Below are 23,742 nucleotides of genomic sequence, written 5' to 3' on the forward strand. Positions count from 1 at the left end.
CAAATCTTTCTCAAACTGTTCCAAAAAATAGATAAGGAGGGAATCCTTCCAAACTCACTTTACAAGGCTGACATTATCCAATATTGAAGTCAACAATAGTGCCACAAGAAAAGAAAATTATTGACCAATCTCCTTAACAAAGATAGAGGCAAAATCCCTCAGTAAAATAAGATCATGCACAAAAAGCATTGGAAAAAAAAATTCACCATCCATTTATGATAAAGACTGTCGAGGAAGTCTTAGGTGTTCACATGGTGCCCTGACCACCAATCACCAGCAATCCTTGGGGACCAGCAGGAGGAGGAGGACTCAAGTCCTAACTTTTTGACATGACAAGATGTTCAACACCACGAATCGTCAGGGAAATGCAAATCAAAGCCATAATAATGAGATATTACCTCCTGCCAATCAGGATGGCTAGTATCAAAAAGACAAGAAATAACAAGTACTGATGAGGCTTTACAGACAATGGAACCCTTGAACCCTGTTGGTGGGTATGTAAATTGGTACAGCTACTATGGAAAACAGTATGGAACTTCCTGACAAAATTACCAAAAGAACTACCATATGACCCAGCAGTTCCACTCTTGGGTGTTATCCAAAGAAAACTAAAACACCAATTCAAAAAGATATATGCATCTCCAGGTTCACTGCAGCTTATTTGCAATAGCCAAGACATGGAGACAACAGGTGTCCACCAATGGATGAATGGATAAAGAATATTTGGTATATATATACATAACAGAATATTATTCAGCCATGAAAAGAATGAAATTATGCCATTTACAACAACATAGATGGACCCTGAGGGCATAATGCTGAGTGAAGTAAGTCACATAGAGAAAGACAAATATGTAATATCTTTTTACTTTGTGTAATCTAGAAAAAAACAAACAACATCAACAAAAATCCACCAAGCCCATAGTTACAGAGAACAAATTGGTGATTACCAGAGGCAGAAATTGTGAGTGGGCTAAATGGGTGAAGGGGGTTAAAAAGTACAAATTCCCAGTTATGTAACCAATAGTCAATGTACAGAGCAGTGACTACAGTTAGCAACTTTCAAATATTCAACACGGTACTGATAAGAGAGTAGGTGTTCAAAGTTCTCATCACAAGAAAAAGAAATCTTGTTACTACACATGGTGACAGATGTTAGCCAAACTTTTGTATCTATTGCAAAATCATCTCCAAAATATCATATTACATGGACACATGAATATTTCATATCTCAATAATACTTCCAAAAAATGAGAAGTCATTATTATCATCACAATGGGAAAATTAACTTTGATATATATTATCAATGATCAAGAAGGTTTTCTAACATTCTACTGATGATATTGTAATCTGGCTCACAGCCACTTTTGAGGACCACTTACTGATTTTATATCAATTGAAATTCACAATACACAGCCAGTTTGCAGTTCAGCCATTTCAGTTCTCAATGTCAATTTTAATAAAATATATATTTGCAAGGAAACATGTAAAATCATTGTTTTTAATTGCTTAAATTTGGATTCTAATTACCAGTCACTGGTAAAAGAGTTAAAACTTTGATAGATTTAACAGGATAATAAGATGCATTTTAAAAGTGTGGTATGCACAATGCCTTGATATGAACTGTGAGAAATAGATATCTAAATAAGATGATTGACTTTTCAATTTGATATGCTTGGCACATTCTTGCCTTATACTTGGTGTCTTGGTAGCCTGCCCAGTTGAGAATCTTTCCCAAATATTTCAGTGATACATATATTAGCAGTTAAAATATGCTAAAATGGCTTTGGTAGATGCCTACTCCATACTTCTAACTTTCACTATGATCTTATCTAGTAGTGTGTAAAAACATGTTAAATGAATAGTACTTTTGCTTTAATATGAGGTGAAATAAAATTTAAATGATCAGCAATAACCCAACACTCCTTCTCATTATTGTCGAGACCAATGTAACATCTTCCTTTCAGGGAAGTATGTGGAGCTGACAAACAGACTGCTTGCCAAGAAGATGGTGGAGATAGCTACCCCTTCACATCTCAGGTGGTGGTGACAGAAATACTTGAAGTTACTTCCCTTGCCAGATGTATAGTGCATCAGATGACTTCATCTCAGTGAAGTCCACAGCCTAGAAAATGCACAAAGCTATCAGACCTCCAGATGACACAGGGAAATATACCAAAATACATTTTAAGTGTATGTGAAATAAGCATAAGAAATAAAAGCTGAGCATTCCTCCCATCAAGTTTATCAAGGGTAGTTTGAAACTATTAAATTAGTATCATCACTTATTGTACACTATTAATCTACAAATATTTATTAGTGTTTCATAATTTTATTTTGCAGTAAACCTTTTCATTAGAAATGAACTCAATAAATTAATGTGCATGTTAAATGAAAAAGATACTCAATTGTTGATTTTAATATTTCAGGGAAGTTGATAAATGGGTAGCTTGCTTAAGGACATGTAACCATATTATTCATTTACTGTGGAATGATTCAAGAAGATATGTTTTTGCAGTATCAAAATTTGATGAACTGTTAAAAAAAATCACAGCCGATATATCTTGACTAGATTTTTCTAAAAATAATTAGTTTATGAAAGATCATCTGAAAGGTGGCAAAAGACAAAAGCCAAATATTTGGCTGGTATAGTTATATACTGAGATTTATATATAAAGAGAAATGTGAAAATCTTCTATTTAACTGACTTAGCTCTGAGTATGTGAGGTAATTACAAATTACCACTGAGTACCTACCTTAGCTCTAAGTATATGAGGTAAAAATAAAAATATGAGTATATACAGTAGTTTCTCATTAGAAAGTAATGTTTTGCAAAGAATAGTATAATAAAGATGTTAGCAATTTCAAATATATTAACCTAAAATAGAATTATGATTTAGAAAATTTTGTAAAAATAATTATACCATACTTTGAAAAATCATATTCATAGAAATAAATTTTAATAGAAAAATAATTTTCTATATTTTTAAGGAAATAATTATGTTTTGAAAGTATATGTTAAATAAAGCTACTTTGTAGACCCAATGATAGAGCAAAATCAATTTTTGGTCAAAAATACTTAAATTATATAAAATAACTGAATTTTCTAAATTTTCTCAGAAAAATGTTCTGGTTTGGTTGTCATTCTATGTATAAGATGTAATATTAAGTGAAATAATCATATTGTACATTATGAGTGGTATAACATATATGTAAAAATAGAATCTCTTAGTAACATTTTAATAATATCTTTTCTATATATTTTAAATATATTCTCTGTTTCTCACTAAATGTATACACACACACACACACACAAACACACAAGAAAACACACATCTAAATGTTAACGGTAGTTCCTTCTGCAGAAGTGTCTGGGACTGAAGATGGCTGTTTTATTTAGTTTTATATTAAAGGTTTCATTGGATCAGTCACTGTGGAATTTAGAAATGATTTCTGTGTCTGGAGACTCATCAATCAGCATTATAAATCATGATTACAGTCAGGTGAATAGGTGAAAATTATAAAACATTTATACAGTGAAAATTTTATTATGTAAAAGATGGATGGAAAATATTGGGCAAATACTTAAGTGTTTGGTAGATTTGTTTTGAGGATTAAGAAGAGACTGAGGCATAAGTGGTAAATCGAAACACAATACAAGTATTTTTAGAGAATAGGAATCACATCCTGTCCATGCCTGTATTTGCAGTGTCAAGTGTACTGGGTGAACAATAAATATTTAGTAAAAGAGTATATAGATTTCAAAAAGTACCAGAGAAAAGTTAAGGGAAGGGAAAGTTTAGAGGGGAGAATAATCAAGAATATATAAATTCTAAGTTGTTAATACTTTGAAGAGCTCCAATGCTTTATAAAATACTAGAAATTTCCTTTTCTAATAGAATCAAAGGTATTACATGCAATGAGAATGTCATATTGGTTATTAATCTAGCTACTTCATTGTCCTGTAGGGTCTTTCCTTGTATGTATTTACAGGTATATTTTATTTATCTCTTGACTGGACCATGGAAATGCCTGTGTAAGTTACAAAAATTAGTCCTGTTTCTTTTTCATGCCTATTTGAACACACACACACAAATACACACACAGAATCAGGGGTAGCTAGTGTAGGGAGGCTGTGTGTCTATGTGGTCAGCAATAGCACAGGTGGGGAGTGCTGGGTGGAGCCAGCATGGGCACTGGTGGGATGCACCAGGTGCATTGGGCAGGAGAGCAAAAGCCGGAGAGAGCAAGTGAGTGGCTCACACACACATAGTGACCATCCCAGAGACCAAGAGGAGATGGGGCCATTCTAGATTTAGCTTTTTCTTTGCACCTCTAACTGTGGAAGATCTGTCCTGCTGGTCTTCAGGTCACTTTCAGAGTGAGTTGCTATATTATATATCTATGGATGTGTTGATGGCAGGAGATGAATTCAGAATCCTCCTGATCTGCCATCTTCCCGCAATCCCATGTTAAAATATACATGTATATATATTAAAGATGCATAAGGGAACCAAACCCCTGGTAAGCTAACCCATCAGCAGGAGAGATACCACAGGCCCAGAGGAGTGAGGGGATTAAGATCAATTACTAGTAATGAAATTGAATCAGTAATCAAAAACTCCCAACAAAGAAATGTCCTGGACTGGATGGCTTCACAGGTGAATTGTGCCAAACATTAATGATGCATTAATACCAATCCTTATCAAACCATTATAAAACAGAAAAAAAAGGAGTGCTTGCAAACCCATTAAATGAAGCCAGCATTACCCTGATACCAAAACCCTTAAAGACACTACAAAAAAGAAAATTACAGACTTAATGAATATAGATGAAAAATTCTCAATAAAATATTAGCAAACTGAATTAAAAAAATACATTAAAAGGATCATTCACCATGACCAAGTGAGATCATTCCAGTGATGCAATGTTGGCTTAATAGTCACAGATCAGTATGATATACCTCATTATCAAAATGAAGGAGAAAAATCATATCTCAGTAGATGCAGAAAATGCATCTGACAAAATTCAATATCTGTTCATGATAAAAAAAAATCAACAAAATGGGTAGAGGGAATGCATGTCAACATAACAAAGGTCTTCAACAAACACACAGCTAATATACTCAATGGTGAAAAGCTGAAAGCTTTTCATGTAATATCAGGAATAAGACAAGGATGTCCACTCTCACCATTTTTATTCAACATAGTACTGGAAATCCCAGCTATAGCAGGCAACAAAAAAAAGAAACAAAGTCATCCAATTTGGTAAGAAAGAAGTAAAACTGTCACTATTTTCAGAGAAATGACATGATACTATATATAGAAAACCCTAAAGACTCCACTAAAAAATCTATTAGAGTAAATGAATTCAGTGAATCACAGGGTACAAAGTTAATATACAAAAATCTGTTGTGTTTCTATATACTGATAACAACCTAGTAGAAAGAGAAATCAGGAAAACAGTCCCATTCAGAATTGCATCAGAAGAATAACCAAAAATAATTTAACCATGGTGGTAAAAGACTCGTACTCTGTAAACTATTAGATATTGATGAAAGAAATTGAAGATGACACAAATAAGTAGAAGGATAAACCATGTTTCTTGATTTGAAGAAATAATATTGTTAAAATATTAATTATCTAAAGCAATCTACAGATTCAATGCAATCCCTATCAAAATACCAATAGTGCATTTCATAGAACTATAATAAATAACTCCAAAATATGTATGGAATTGCAAAAGATTCCAAAGAGTCAAAGCAATCAAGAAAGAAGAGCAAAGCTGGTTAGGTGTCACAGTCCCAGACTTCAAACCCTACCACAAAGGTACAGCAATCAAAACAGTATGGTACTGGCATAAGAATAGACACATAAATCAATAGAACAGAACAGAAAGCTCAGAAAGAAGCACACACTTATCAATCAATCTATGACAAAGGAGGCAAGAATGGGGAAAAGACAGTCACTTCTATAAATGGTGTAGGGAAAACCAGACAGCTACATGCAAAAGAATGAAACCATTTTCTTACACCATATACAAAAAATAAATTCAAAATGGATTAAAGCACTAAACATAGGACCTGATCATAACTCCTCAATAAAACATAGGCAATAAACTCTTGGATATCAGCTTTAACAGTACTTTTCTGGATATGTCTCCTCAGGCAAAGGAAACAAAAGCAAAGTAAACAATTTGAAATACATTATACTAAAAGGCTTTTGCACAGTGAAGGAAACCATAACAAAAGAAAAGGCATTCTACTGAATAGGAAGATACTTGCAAACAATACCTCTGACAGGTGTTAATATCCAAAATATAGGAGGAACTCATACAATTCAACACCAAAAAAAACCCCACAAAAAACAAAAAACAAAGACTTATATTAAAAATGGGCAGAGGACCTGAATAGACATTTTTCTAAACGAGACATTCAACTGGCCAACAGACATGATACAAATATGTTCAATATCATTAATCATCAAAGAAATGCAAATTAAAACCACAGTAAGTTATCACCTCAGGTCGTTTTCAGGGTGAGTTGCTATATTATATATCATATAATATGAGAAGTACAGCACCATACCAGTCAGAATGGCTAGTATCCAAAATACAAGAAATAACAAGCAAAAGGAAAGCTTCAAAAGGGAACCCTCATGCACCATTGGTGGAAATGTAAGTTTGTATAGCTGCTATGGAAAACAATATGAAGGTTCCTCAAAATTTAAAAATAGAAATACCATACAATCTATTCTGGGTATTTACCCCCAAAAAAATGAAAACTCTAATCCAAAAACATATGTGCACCTCTATGTATTACAACATTATTTACAACACAAAGATAAGGAAGCACCCTAAGTGTCCATTAATAGATGAATAGATTAATAAATGGTACACACACACACACACACACACACACACACACACACACACACACAGACTGAAATGTCATTCAGCCATAAAAATGTAAAAATCTTGCTATTTACAATAATGTGGCTGGACCTAGAGGGTATTACATAAGTGAAATAAGTCAGAGAAATACAATTGCCATGTGGTTTCATTTATATATGGAATCTAAATAACAAAGTAAACAAGAAAACTCAGAAACAGATTCATAAATAGGAAAACAAACCCGTGGTTATCATTGGTGGGGGAGGAGGCAGGGAATGGGCAAAATAGGTGAAGGGGATTAAGAGGTAGAAATTTCCAGTTATAAAATAAATAAATCACAGAGATGAGGAGTACAGCACCAGAAATATAGTCAGTAATATTTGTCAATAATACAATAATTGTATGGTAATAGATAGTAACTACACTTTACTGTATTTCATAATGCACATAATTGTCAATTCACATGTTATACACATGAAACTAATATTGTGTGTCAACTATATTTCAATTAAAAAAGTATATGTACCAATTAACATAATTATATTTTATAGGTGTACAATAAAGGAAATGTTTTAATCTTAATGGAATTATTAAAGAAAATTGAGCATAATGACTTAGAGGCAAAAAATAAATGTTTCTCTACCCTGTTACTGTTTTAACATAAACATCTGTATGTCGTAGCTTTCCAACTATTGAAGTTAATATAATAGATGTTGAATGAGTCATGTTATCTAAATCTCCATTTCTAGTAATCAGTATTCCCATTATATAATGTAAACTTATGACTTTATTCAGTTAACACAAATTAAATTCAGTTTCTGCCAATATTTAATATAAATCTTTGCTTCCTGAACTTGATGAATTCATCCCTAAAATACAAAGCACTGCCAAATATCACCACCTCTTTTGCCACAACAGCATAAAAACTTTCTTTTCCATGCTTCAACTAAGCAATACTTACCTCAGAGAAACTTAACACTGCTCTCCTGCCTTTTTTTTATTCCCTATACATTTGATCCAAAATATTTCTTTTAATGCTATTGTTTCCTTTTCCTAAGATTACTTAATTCATTAAAATTTAAAAACTAGGATTACTTAAATTTTAGTATTGTTTTAAGAGCATAAAGGAAGCATTTATGATGGTAGGGTAGGAAGGAATTGTTATAGATCTTTTGTGGGGAATTGGTCTCATTGGACTTTCACTCTCAGAAATTTTAGGTAAATCATATTCTCTGTAAAATGCTTTGGACCTGAGTCTATTTCCTGACGATGATATAGTCCATTATACGTATTTTGGAGAATATTCTTATAAGATTTTCCTTTCACAGGGTTCAGGCTTAAGCTAATAGTAATGTATATATGTCTGCATAAGATCACAGGACTTTTTCTTTGGCCTTAGGTAAATACAAGATGGGTTACAGCTGGGAAATCCATCTTTTTCTAGAAAAAGTGCAAAGAAAGGATTGCCTTTATATATTAGGATATATATAAATATATATATATACACATAAACCTACACACTATATTTAGTTTCTTTCCGCTGTGCTTTCTCTTTTATCTATTTTGAAGCCTTACAGGAACATAGGAGTGAAATAGGCAATTGTGGTTTGATGTGTTTTGTTGAAAGCTTCTCATACTATTTTCAATCATATAGACCTTCCTTCAACTACACACTCAGAAAATAAATTCATCTTAAAGTTACTGTCTCAGTGAAAACTGGACCAACAGTTTAAATGTTTCTCCAGTTTTGGGGTGGTCCCTGAGAAACTAAACTTGTTTCAGTGTACTGCTTTCTATTTTATTATTTCATTTTTAAAACTTTCACTGCACCAGAGATTGTTTTTTACTTTTCCATAATTGCCGATTTATATTTGATTACTTTATATTTCTTGGAGACTCACACATTTGCAGAATTAAATAATCAAGAATGTTAACCCCTTAGATGAAACCAAAAGATTTCTTACTAGTTTTTTTCATTTTATCATGGACTCTTTCATTATAACCATGTCTTTTAAAAAACTAATAATTGTTACTAGTCATTATTTTATCTTACAATCAAATATGCAGTATCTCTCAGAAATCTTTCACTATGTTTGAGACACGGGTCAATGCAATTGCAACGAATCTGTTTTTCAAATGATAAAAGTGGTTGAAATGTTTGGTTCCTAGTTGAAAACCTGTATGATTTTTTCAGACTTGATAAAATAGGCAGTTATGAAGGCTTTATCTGACAGGCCTCAGGGGGAAATCCTGCCCTCCTCACACAAGACTTGGTGCATAGCCAGGGCACTGTGGTCTCACATGGCAGCTATAGTCAAGGTTTCTGCCCTTCTTAATCCACATAATCTTTTCATATTTACATTCTAGCCTGGTGTGGATAAAATGAGAGTTCCTGTGGCCAGGATTCTTACATGGCCTTGGTTGACGAGCTCACTGCACACCTGTGGGCAATACACGGTGGTTGACTCTATGAAAAGAGCTCTGCCCAGGGGGTCAGAGCCAAGATGGCGGCATGAGTAGGACAGTGGGAATCTCCTACCAAAAACATATATATTTTTGAAAATACAACAAATACAACTAATCCTAAAAGAGAGACCAGAAGACACAGGACAACAGCTAGACTACATCCACACCTGTGAGAACCCAGCACCTGATGAAAGGGGTAAGATACAAGCCGCAGCCCGGTGGGACTCAACGCCTCTCACCCCAGCTCCCAGTGGAAGAAGAGGAGTCGGAGCGGGGAGGGAGAGGGACCCCAGGACTGCTAAACACCCAGCCCCAGCCATCCGCACCAGAGCGCAGACACAATGCATATGTGGGGTCCTGGATACTAGAAAAAAAGACAGTAAGACCTGTGAGCGGGTCCCGCAGCCAGCACTCCTGGGACAAAGAAAAGTGAGTGCTTTTTGAAAGTCTTAAAGGGACAGGGACCCCACTGCTGGACAGAAGCATCCCAGGTCACAGTCTAGGAGCTGGAAATTCCAGGGAACTCAAGGCACACTAACCCCCTAGGCAACAGCTCTGACACCCCTCACAGAGGTAAAGAGCCAAACAGCCCCCCGTCAGTTACCCCTCTGGGGCCCCACCATAGGAGAGCAGAAGCCTGAGGCTGGCCACTCCCTCAGCAAGAGAGCTTCCTCCATACCCGCTGGGCAAGATACAGAGACCCAGTCTACACGCAATTGCCCAACACAAGCCACTAGGGGTCGCAGTGGTCCCAGTAAAGAAAGGCCAGGAGCAAGTGGAAAGTCTTACTTCTCCCAGCTGACAGACTAGTCAAAAAGCAAACCACTGCACCTATCAACATGAAAAGGCAAAAAAATTTGATGCAGACAAGACTAACCCAGACAACTTCAGCATATGCTACATCTTCCCCTGAAAAGGAACCTGGGGAGATAGATTTAACCAGCCTTCCTGGAAAAAGAATTCAAAACAAAAGTCATAACCATGCTGACGGACTTGTAGAGAAATATGCAAGAACTAAGGAGGGAGAACACAGAAACGAAACAATCTCTGGAAGGACTTCAAAGCAGAATGGACGAGACACAAGAGATCATTAATGGAATAGAAAACAGAGAACAGGAATGCAGAGAGAGATAAAAGAATCTCCAGGAATGAAAGAATATTAAAAGAACTGTGTGATCAATCAAAATGGAACAATATCCGTATTATAGGGGTACCAGAATAAAAAGAGAGAGAAAAAGGGATAGAAAGTGTCTCTGAAGAAATAATTGCTGAAAACGTCCCCAAACTAGGGGAGGAAATGGCCTCTCAGACCACAGAGGTACACAGAAATCCCATGACTAGGGATCCAAGGAGGGCAACACCAAGACACATAATAATTAAAATGGCAAAGATCAAAGACAAGGACAAAGTATTAAAGGCAGCCAGAGAGGAAAAAAAAGGTTATCTACAAAGGAAAACTCATCAGGCTATCATTAGACTTATCAACAGAAACCTTACAGGCCAGAAGAGAACGGCATGATATACTTAATGCAATGAAACAAAAGGGCCTCGAACCAAGAATACTGTATCCAGCATGATTATCATTAAAATATGAAGGAGGGATTAAGCAATTCCTAGATAAGTAGAAGTTGAGGGAATATGCCTCCAACAAACCACCTCAACAGGGCATCTTACAGGGACTGCTCTAGGTGGGAGCACTCCTAAAAAGAGCACAGAACAAAACACCCAACATATGAAGAAGGGAGAAGGAGGAATAAGAAGAGAGAGAAATAAAGAATCATCAGATCGCGTTTATAATAGCTCATAAGCGAGTTAAGTTAGACAGTAAGATAGGAAAGAAGCTAACTTTGAACCTTTGGTAAAAACAAACTTAAAGCCTGCAATGGCAATAAGTACATACCTTCCAATAATCACCCTAAATGTAAATGGACTGAATGCACCAATCAAAAGACACAGAGTAATAGAATGGATAAAAAAGCAAGACCCATCCATATGCTGCTTACAAGAGACTCACCTCAAACTCAAAGACATGCACAGACTTAAAGTCAAGGGATGGAAAAAGATATTTCATGCAAACAACAGAGAGAAAAAAGCAGGTGTTGCAATACTAGTATCAGACAAAATAGACTTCAAAATAAAGAAGGTAACAAAAGATAAAGAAGGATATTACATAATAATAAAGGGCTCAGTCCAACAAGAAGATATAACCATTATAAATATATATATGCACCCAATACAGGAGCACCAACATATGTGTAATAAATACTAACAGAATTAAAGGAAGAAATAGAATGCAATGCATTCATTTTGGGACCCGTCAACACACCACTCACTCCAAAGGACAGATCCACCAGACAGAAAATAAGTAAGGACACAGAGGCAATGAACAACACACTAGAACAGATGGACCTAATAGACATCTACAGAACTCTACATCCAAAAGAAACAGGATATACATTCTTCTCAAGTGCACATGGAACATTCTCCAGAACAGACCACATACTAGGCCACAAAAATTGCCTCAGTAAATTCCAAAAGACTGAAATGCTACCAACCAAATTTTCAGACCACAAAGGCATAAAACCAGAAATAAATTGTACAAAGAAAGTAAAAAGACTCACAAACACGTGGAGGCTTAACAACATGCTCCTCAATAATCAATGGATCAATGACGAAATTAAAATGGAGATCCAGCAATATATGGAAACAAATGACAACAACAACACTAAGCCCCAACTTCAGTGGGACACAGCAAAAGGAGTCTTAAAAGGAAAGTATATAGCAATCCAAGCATATTTAAAAAAGGAAGAACAATCCCAAATGAATGGTCTAATGTCACAATTATAGAAATTGGAAAAAGAAGAACAAATGAGGCCTAAGGTCAGCAGAAGGAGGGACATAATAAAGATCAGAGAAGAAATAAATAAAATTGAGAAGAATAAAACAATAGCAAAAAATCAATCAAACCAAGAGCTGGTTCTTTGAGAAAATAAACAAAATAGATAAGCCTCTAGCCAGACTTATTAAGAGGAAAAGAGAGTCAACACAAATCAATAGTATCAGAAATGAGAAAGGAAAAATCACGAAGGACCCCACAAAAATACAAAGAATTATTAGAGAGTACTATGAAAACCTATATGGTAACAAGCTGGGAAACCTAGGAGAAATGGACAACTTCCTAGAAAAATACAACCTTCCAAGACCGACCCTGAAAGAAACAGAAAATCTAAACTGACCAATTACCAGCAACGAAATTGAAGCAGTATTAAAAAAACTACCAAAGAACAAAACCCCCGAGCCAGATGGATTAACCTCAAAATTTTACCAGACATACAGAGAAGACATAATACCCATTCTCCTTAAAGTTTTCCAAAAAATAGAAGAGGAGGGAATACTCCCAAACTCATTCTATGAAGCCAACATCACCCTAATACCAAAACCAGGAAAAGATCCCAACATAAAAGAAAACTACAGACCAATATCCCTGATGAACGTAGATGTAAAAATTCTCAACAAAATATTAGCAAACCGAATTCAAAAATACATCAAAAGGATCATACACCATGACCAAGTGGGATTCATTCCAGGGATGCAAGGATGGTACAACATTCGAAAATCCATCAACATCATCCACCACATCAACAAAAAGAAAGACAAAAACCACATGATCATCCCCATAGATGCTGAAAAAGCATTAGATAAAATTCAACATCCATTCATGATAAAAACTATCAATAAAATGGGTATAGAGGGCAAGTACCTCAACATGATAAAGGCCATATATGATAAACCCACAGCCAACATTATACTGAACAGCGAGAAGCTGAAAGCTTTTCCTCTGTGATCGGGAACAAGACAGGGATGCCCACTCTCCCCACTGTTATTCAACATAGTACTGGAGGTCCTAGCCACGGTAATTAGACAAAACAAAGAAATACAAGGAATCCAGATTGGTAAAGAAGAAGTTAAACTGTCACTATTTGCAGATGACATGATGTTGTACATAAAAAACCCTAAAGACTCCACTCCAAACCTGCTAGAGCTAATATTGGAATTCAGCAAAGTTGCAGGATATAAAATGAACACACAGAAATCTGTGGCTTTCCTATACACTAACAATAAACTAATAGAAAGAGAAATCTGTAAGACCATTCCATTCACAATAGCATCAAAAAGAATAAAATACCTAGAAATAAACCTAACAAAGGAAGTGAAAGACCTATACCCTGAAAACTATAAGACACTCTTAAGAGAAATTAAAGAGGTCACTAACAAATGTAAACTCATCCCATGCTCCTGGCTAGGAAGAATTAATATCTTCAAAATGGCTATCCTGCCCAAAGCAATATACAGATTTGATGCAGTCCCTATCAAACTACCAACAGCATTCTTCAATGAACTAGAACAAATAGTTCAAAAATTCATATGGAAACACCAAACACCCCGAATAGCTAAAGCAATCCTGAGAAGGAAGAATAAAGTGGGGGGGATCTCACTCCCCAACTTCAAGCTCTACTACAAAGCCACAGAAATCAAGACAATTTGGTACTGGCACAAGAACAGAGCCACAGACCAATGGAACAGCATAGAGACTCCAAACATTAACCCAAACATATATGGTCAACTCATATTCGATAAAGGGGCCATGGACACACAATGGGGAAATTACAGTCTCTTCAACAGACGGTGCTGGCAAAACTGGACAGCTACATGTAAGAGAAGTAAATTCAAAATGGATCAAAGATTTGATTGTAAGTCATGAAACCATAAAACTCATAGAAAAAAACATAGGCAAAAATCTCTTAGACATAAACATGAGTGACCTCTTCTTGAACATATCTCCCTGGGCAAGGGAAACAGAAGCAAAAATGAACAAATGGGACTTTATCAAGCTGAAAAGCTTCTGTACCGCAAAGGACACCATGAATAGAACAAAAAGGTAACCTACAGTACAGGAGAATATATTCATAAATGACAGATCCGATAAAGGGTTGACATCCAAAATATATAAAGAGCTCACACAGCTCAACAAAAATCAAATAATCCAATTAAATAATGGGCAGAGGAGCTGAATAGACAGTTCTTCAAAGAAGAAATTCAGATGGCCAACAGACACATGAAAAGATGCTCCACATCACTTGTCATCAGAGAAATGCAAATTAAAACCACAATGAGATATCACCTCACACCAGTAAGGATAGCTACCATCCAAAAGTCAAACATCAACAAATGTTGGCGAGGTTGTGGAGAAAGGGGAACCCTCCTACACTGCTGGTGGGAATGTAAATTAGTTCAACCATTGTGGAAACCAGTATGGAGGTTCCTCAAAATGCTCAAATTAGAAATACCATTTGACCCAGGAATTCCACTTCTAGAAATTTACCCCAAGAATTCATCACTCCAGTTTGAAAAAGACAGATGCACCTCTATGTTTATCGCTGCACTATTTACAATAGACAAGATATGGAAGCAACCTAAATGTCCATCAGTAGATGAATGCATGAAGAAGATGTGGTAAAATAAACAATGGAATATTACTCAGCTATAAGAAAAAAACAGATACTACCATTTGCAACAACATGGATGGAGCTAGAGGGTATTATGCTCAGTGAAATAAGCCAGGCGGAGAAAGACAAGTACCAAATGATTTCACACATATGTGGAGTATAAGAACAAAAGAAAACTGAAGGAACAAAACAGCAGCAGAAACACAGAACCCAAGAATGGACTAACAGTTACCAAAGGGAAAGAGACTGGGGAGGATGGGTGGGAAGGGAGGGACAAGAGTGGGGAAAAAGAAAGGGGGCATTACAATTAGCATGTATAGTGTGGTGGGGGGCACGGGGAGGGCTGTGCAACACAGAGAAGACAAGTAGTGATTTTACAGCATCTTACTACACTGATGGACAGTGACTGTGAACGGGTATGTTGGGGGGATTTGGTGAAGGGGGGAACCTAGTAAACATAATGTCCTTCATATAATTGTAATTGTAGATTAATGATATCAAAATAAAATTAATTTAAAAAAAAGAGCTCTGCCCATGCTCTGGGCACAACACGGTGGCAGGGCTGCAGGAGAGCAGAGCAGAGGCTGGAGTGGTGGCAGCACCAAGGGCAGAGAGGCCGAGAGGACAGCTGTGCGGACAGAGGGGCCCAGAAGCAGAGACTGGCTTGCTGCATACAGACTCGCTCTGAATGAATGGAATTCTAGTGACCGACCTGCCACCTGGAAATAAAGTTGGGTATAACCCTTTCACCCCAAGAACGTTTTGCTGTCAATTTCTTTGGTCACATTGAATCTATAATGAACTTGCCCGGGGCTGAAACCCATTGGCAAGACACCCTGGGTACTTTCAATCCTAGGTCTCTGTATCTGAGGTCTTCAGATGCTGCTGTTAAGACCTAAAGGGAGGTGAGAGGTTGCTATGGAGTGTTGTCCTACATATATAAACAACAACAATAGTATTATACACAGCAGTAATAGTAGTGTAACTCCATTCTGGTTCCCAGACTCAGTTCCAATGTGTGTAAGTATGTGCGAGGGGATCTTCCCACACATACCACCAAGCAATACCCAAACACCTGCAGGGCATCCAAGGACTCAATTCTGATGCAATCGGCCCAGTGACAGCACCAGATTCCCGAGGCTAAAGGCATCGTCCTACAAGACTACCCTACACCTCCCTCTCCAGACATCAGTCACAAGCCCCAGGTAGTTAATCTGTGCTTCTGATTCACTGGCCACAGATTGGAGGTTCCCATGACCTCCCCTTTGGGTTTAATTTGCTAGAGGGGCTCACATAACTCAGGAAAACACTTAGGTTTACCAATTTAATAAAGGGTACAAATTAACAGTTGCATGAGGGGATATACTGGGCATGATCCTGATAAAGGAGTGTCTATCCTCCTGGATCTGGGGGCCCTGCCCGGTGGCACGGGAGGCATCTGGTTCCCCAAGCACAGAAGCGCTCTCTGACTGAGAAGCAGTAACCCAGAAACCTGCAAACTCTTCTCAGGGGTTTCTGTGAGGGCTTAGTAGCATAGTCATGATTGACTAAATTATTGGCCATTGGCTGATTAAACCACCAGCCTCTGCCCTTGGTGGGGGTCCAGAAGTCTTTCATTAACCTGACAAAACACCCATTTCCCCTTTTAGACTCTGCAGTGTTTTCAGGAACTGTGGATGAAGACCAAACACACCTGGGAAATGTGTATTTTGTCATCTGAATGGCCAAATATGTATTCTTATGATTCATTATATTGCAGAGAGGGAAAGCTAAATTTAAGACATTTTTGCCCACTCTGACTCATTTCCCTGTACTTTCCACTTTCACTTTTACTCCTTCGCTCTCCCGCAGCCCCCAAATTCAGTACTCCAGGGTCCATAAAACCATGAAAGCCTGTGTCCAGGTCACACTCAGCAGTGAGACCTCGCCACATCTGGGCTCATCCATCAGACCGCTGGCCAGTGCGTCCTTCCTCAGGGGAAAATGGAATAGGGGCGTCAGCCATTCCTCCGGTTCATCATCTCAGTAACTGATTAACTCTCGACTCCTGAATCAGGTTTGCTGCCTTCCCACACCTGGTAGCTCTGTACTCTCCCTCCCTGATCAGCAGAGCTCCTCACACTGGTAAGGAAAGGTGTTAGCTCCAGGTTCCTGGAGTGATTCAAACAGCTCACAACTCGGATATTTCTTAAGTTAGCACTGCCAAGGAAGACCCTCTACAGAGCTTCCTCCCAAGCACAGGGCGATGCAATAGTCACCTTGCTCCACACTACAAGGTCAAAGCACAACAGAGCACAGCTTAGTCCTGCAGGCTTCTCTGACAAAAATACCATAGACTAAGTGGCTTAAAACTAACAGAAACTTTTTTTCTCACAGTTTTGGAGGATGGGAAGTCCAACATCAGGCTGCCAGCAAGGTGGGGTTCTGGTGCAAGCTCTCTGAGCGGTTTCCGGGTTTCAGACTGCTGACGTCTGCTATCCTCACCTGGAGACAGCAGAAAGCGGTACTCTCACCTGCCTCATATAAAGGCACTAATCCCATTCAGGAGGGCTCCACCCCATTAATCTAATTCAACTACCTGTCAAAGACTCCAATTCCTAATACTATCACATCTGGGGAAGGAGTTTCAATTTATGAATTTTAGGAGAACACACCATTCAGCTCATAACAGAGCCTAACAAAACAGTCTAAGGAAACCCCCTCAGCATAGCGCCTCTTCCACACCCCCATGCATGCCCTCCCCATCTATCTAAGTTCTCTGTTTTTTAAGAAGGAAGAAAGTAAACCAAATACCTTGATGAACAATCCTTGATTTGATTTGTCTTTCCTACTACTGCTCTGCAAAAATTATACTTTGACTAAAGTACATTTTACTACCTTGTTCTTAATTTCTAACTCTCTCTTTTTAGCACACTTTGCCAATGAGGGCTCATTCAAAATTAGAAACTACAATTGACATATGGATTCATCTTCCCACTATATTCTGCTGACTCCATGACAGATTGTTATTTAAAATTAAACATGTATCAATCTCTGACTCTGGTCAAGAGGCTTCAAAACATTTGGGACCAAACCAAATATAGTTTTCCTAGAAGAAATAGAAAGATATTAGAGTTGCAAAGGCTCAAGTTGAGACTCAAAGAATGTAACTGCCTAAGGTGGGAAATCTTTTCACAGACTCATTCATGTGTTCATGTTTTGCATGTACCCAAAGCATTAAAGGGCTTCCCTACTGCAGGACTGCTGGAGATTTCTTGTCTTGGGACACTACAGTCCTTAATTCAGATGTGCTATATCTGTAAACATTTTGTGAGGTTAAGTTTTCCTGAAGATTTGGGGTTGAAGGACGTAGCATATCTCATGAATTCAATTTGTTATCATACCATGTCAGGTTCTCCTTTGTCACTATTTTGCCCAGTGGATGAGGAATTAAAAATATTCAATTCAACATTTTGTCAAAAGCTGACCCCACTAGCCCACCCTCAGCCCACTCCACACACATGGGATGTTGGAACTAGACCATTAAAATGGTGCTGTAAAATCTTACTTTCTTTGGATTATTATATATTTCCAAAGTTATAAAGTTCATTTTCTATTAGTGTGGCAACAGAAACTGGAGGACATTTCATGTGTGGCTACTTAAATTTGGTTACACCTAAGTGATTTAAATGAGCAGAGAAAACAAAGGATGTGCAGGATTCCTGATTTCAAATTTAAAGCCTAAAGAACCCAAATACTGAAACTCTTTAAATTGGGTGAGGGAGTGGGCCACAGGAGAGGGGTGTGGAATATTAACAGTGTCAGGTATCCAGATTGTAGTTAAAATTAGTTTCATTTTATAAACCAATTTATGCTCTGTTTAAGGAATACCAGTTTGCTGTAAGGCCTGGTTGTAAAAGGGAAACAGTTGTCCTTGAGTAGAAAATTTGAATACAACTTAACATGACTTTCAACTATAGGAAATGTGTAGGTTAGGGTCTGTGGGAAGAAAAATCCTCAAACCCTGTGAGACCTTTGTTTAATCCAGTATTTTCCACCTGGTTTGGAAAAATTATTACTTACCCTAAGATATAGTTCATCAGCTTCCGTAGGTCTCAAAGTGATTTTTAAAAAGTTGTTTTGGAAATTATTGTAATTTCACACAGCTTGGACGACCAGATGCAGGTGTTTTACTGGATCCATCTTTCAAACATGCTTAATACAATCCAACTTTTTCCATGACTTATTTTTGTGCTGCTTCAAGACCCTGATTTCTTTCCTTATTCAATTCAGAGTATGTGTTATTTTGTTTATGATTTATACTGCTTATTTTATTTCCAATACTGTCTTAGGTCTCTTGCATTACTGATCTTTGCAGTTATTTTTATTTAAATTTATGTATCACTTGGGGAGTCAACTTTGTTATCAGCATCAGAGGAAGAGTGTGTAACTGTATCTATTGGTTACTTACGTTAAACACACAGTGCTCACAGATTGTGATTGGTAGCTGCTTAAAAAAATGAGAAATTAATTTAAGTCAAGTTGGATATAACTTTTCCAAATAAGGCACTCCATTATTTTTTAGTTTCTTAATGATTTATTTATGATTTTATAATCAACTTTTTTTCATGTATACTAAAAAGTGCATGGGGTACTCTCTCCATCTGTGTGTGTGTGTGTGTGTGTGTGTGTGTGTGTGTGTGTGTGTGTTTCAGATTTAACAAAACAATATTAACAAATATTCCAGAAGAGAAAGAGAAGTGGTAAGGTCCAGAAAAAAATATATGATTTCCTTATTTGTAGTTGTTAGAGTTTACTATCTTGTGGAAAAGTGGGTGGAAACTGGTTTCAGGACTTACTGTGCCTTTTTATAGTGTGTGTGTGTGTATATACATATACATATATATATATATGTAATGTCTCAAGTTAGTTTATAGTTTTTGTAATTCTTTTTTTCATTTTGTAATTCCCATTTAGAGTATCTCCAGATACCATTCTGGGAAAGAATACATCTTGTGTGAGCCTTATTATAAAATTATATAAAATTAATCCTTATTGAACATTATAGGAATCTGAGCATTGCTCAAAGTATCACATTTGTGTTAACACATCTGTTATTTTTATTTTATTGATAATGAAACAAAGGAAAGAAACAGTTTTTTGTGTGGACTGTCCTAAATACTATATTTGATTGTTTCTGTTTAGATTCTGATTCTCAAGGTGTACAAAAATATACACACACATACACACACACATACATAAAAATTTTAAACTGTTACTTTCTCTGGATTTCTGCCACTAATAATGTGTTATTTTAAATCGTTTTAAATGCTGAAATGTAAACTTGCTTCTCTCTTCCCCAAGTTAACAGAACTGATGTTCTCTCCCTTCACCCTGGTGCTAGACTGACTATGATGTGACCCTATTCTCTTGTTATTCTCTTCAGTCATACACAGGAGAATTTTGAAATCCTTGCAAATCCAATAGAGTTAATACAAATACAGTTATCTGAATGCTTTTTATCATTATGTAAAGATCATATTGGCTGATTATATTTCTGTATGGCTTTTTTTTTTGTGGGCTGTTTTGGAGAATTAAATGCTGATAGGTTGATCTGATAAAGGCAGAATGCTTCTTGAATTGCATATTAAAGTTTAGGCCAAACCAGTAGTGTTTTGTCTGTTTCTAATTCCTTCTGCTCTAATTATTTAATGTTCTCTTTTCATAGTTAAAAAATAAATCTCTGTTCATGTAAATTTTCCATTCCAAATCATAAATCAAATCCTCACTGCCTTTAGACTGAAATTTGAATTAAAAAACTGGATATTCCAGGCCTCCATGTTCTGACCCTAGTCTGGCTTCCCAAGATTTAGCTCCATCTTCACATTCATGAGTCCTGTACTTCATCTAAACTGAGCTGCTTAGTCTATTATTTTCCTCCCTGTTCCTCATTTGGGCTTTTCCCATATCAGCCTCTTCAATTAAAGTATATATTGTTTCCACCATGTGTTTTTCTGTGAGACTTCTAAATCTTCTACTTGAAGCAATTTCTTACAAATTTATTACCTCTATTGTGTTTATTTTATGCAAATTTATCCACCCTCCCCTTCCATGCTCTTATTAGGAAGGAAACTTCTTGAGGCCAGGGGTCACATGAAACCTGTTTTTGTATTCCAAAATGCCTGACAGGAGAGAATAGTAAATGGACAATATTTTTGCCTAAATTCATTATTCATTAAATGCTCCATATTTGGAGGCATACAGAATCACAGTTATAGATTTTCAAAAATATATGTGCAATGTCTTCAAGCTAAAATTATAATTCAGTATGAGGTTGAACCTAAGCCCCTTTATTAAAAAAAAAAATTATGGGTTATTTTGAAAGCCATTCTAATATTATGAACACTGATTTAATGCTGTGAGCCAAGAGTTGTACTTTACATTATTTGGAAAGTTTTCTCTTAATTATGTAAGTAAATCATGGTCATTATTTCATAAATGAAATGAGTGATGAGAAAAAATATGGAAAGTAACTTGCTGTACACATACCACAAATGCATTTTTTAACAAAATAAAATATTTGAACTCACCATTTAAATTCCAATACATTCACTTCATTAAACATTTTTCTATTCTTGTGAGTACATACATGCATTATTATTTTAGTGGTTACATAATAACATTCCTGTATGGATATATTATAATTGTTACTTGTGTTAATATTTAGACTGCTTCCATTGTTTCAGTATTATAAATAATGTAGCAACACATTATTATACATACATGTTTATCCAGTAACACCAGCACCAAGACCACTGCCTGGAAGATAGTAAGAGATTCATAAATGAAAGCAAATGTGCTTTGTTGTGATTAATGAATTAATTTTGCATACTTGTCAGATGATTTCCTTAAGATAAAGTGCTGGTCCAAAAGTTATGTATATTTTGTGAGAAAATCATAATCTTTTTTTCCAATCCTTACCACTTCTCTTTCTCTTTAGAGAGACAGGTAAATCTTGACATTCCTACCATTTATACGACAAGTAGTGTTTGGCAGTACTCATTTCCCACTGCTATGGACTGAATATCTGCATCCCACCAAATCCAGATGTTGGAAACTAATACCAGATGCAATCATATTAGGAGGTGCTAGGTCATGAAGGTGGAGTTCTCATGCAGGAAATCAGAGCTCTTATAAAAGTGACCCTACAAAACTCCCTAGCTCCTTCTGCTAAGGTTAAAGTGAGCAGACAGCCACCAATGAGTAAACAGGCTCTAACCAGACATGGAATCTGCTCTCACCATCATCTCAGGCTTCCCAGTTTCCAGAACTGTGAGAAATAAATATTTGCTCTTCAAAAACCACCCAGTTTATGGTATTTTTATTATGGTTCCTCAAACACATTGACACCCCTATCTTGAACAAAATGTAGATAGTGATCCATTTTAACCTTTCCCAATCTGAGATAATTAAATTTGCATTACTTTGATTCCATAGATATTTGAGTTTATCATATTTTTACATATTTATATATTTATTTCCTGAATTTGAGTTCTTTATCTAATTTTCTGTCAGGGAACTCAACTGACTGACATAATAAATTTTATTTAATAAAATATGATATTTTAATCTTGTAAATGAAAACTTTCCATAGTGTCCATTTTCTTCTATTTTGTTTATGCTATATTTTGATGTACTGTTTATTACTTATTGCTTAATATTATAATTCAAGTTTATAGCTTTGTGGTCACGTTTGACATTTCAGGCCTTCATTATAATCTTACCCTACTTTTAAGTTTATATTAACTTGACTTAAAGTTGCATAAGTTACATTAACCATCCATTGCTTTTTAATTCTTAAATGTCTCTCCAGTTCTTTGGAGTTAACAATTGTATTTCATCCCTGTATCTCATCCCACCTCTTTCAAATTCGTATTTTTAATACATCTCAATTTGTTTATATTCTACACTAGTCAGCATTTTTCATATTCAAGAATGCCAACCTATCCTTTGTTTAACCCATTCTTCCCTTAATTTCTTGCCTAATATTCTTTAAGGAACAATTGTACTAATTTTCAATCATTGAAACAGCTTATGGAAAAGTAAAACACTCATTGTGTGAATCAGGTAGTTTACTAGGAGTTGAGCACAATGTAGTCAGCCTAACAGACATGTTCTAGACAAGAGCCTAGAACCCTCTTCAATACACTGTTCAATTTTTCAGTTTTTCAAAAATTATATATATATATATGTATCTTCCTCAGATATTTTCCATATGTGCTACACTGAATTTAATAAAAGATATAATTTAAAGTTACTTCAGATATTTTCGTGTGACATAAAAATGCAATCCTTAAGAGTGTTTCTTTAAACATTTTTAAATCATGAAGGGCATACAAAGACTGAGCATATTGTTAAACATGGCAAAGTAAAATATATTTCATAAAATATCAATGTATATGTGGGGAAAATGTAACTCAACATTTATATGCAAGAAAGCATTGCCTCCTTTTATATTTTAGGAGTTAGGGTAGAAATAGTACTGTATGTTTGGATCTTTTTATCCTTACTAGATTTTTTTCCTCACTTATTTTTCTTTTAACTGCTGAGAGAAGTGTTAAAATCTCTAATTATAATTGTTGATTTGCTCTTCCCCCCAACAATTTTTCAGGTGTTCTGCTTCTTGTATTCTGATTTTTCATTAATAAGTACATACACAATTATTGGTATATCTTCCTGATGAATGGTACCTTCATTGTAATAAAATTACCAATCTCTGTTCATATTCTTTTTCCCTCCAGTCAACTTTGTCTAATATCAGTATGTCCATTCTAGCTTTCTAATGATTAGTGTTTCATGGCATAACTTTTCAATTTCTTAAAACACTCTCTGTAACTTT

Source organism: Manis pentadactyla, chromosome 5 (assembly GCF_030020395.1).
Source record: "Manis pentadactyla isolate mManPen7 chromosome 5, mManPen7.hap1, whole genome shotgun sequence".
Classification (NCBI taxonomy): Eukaryota; Metazoa; Chordata; class Mammalia; order Pholidota; family Manidae; genus Manis; species Manis pentadactyla.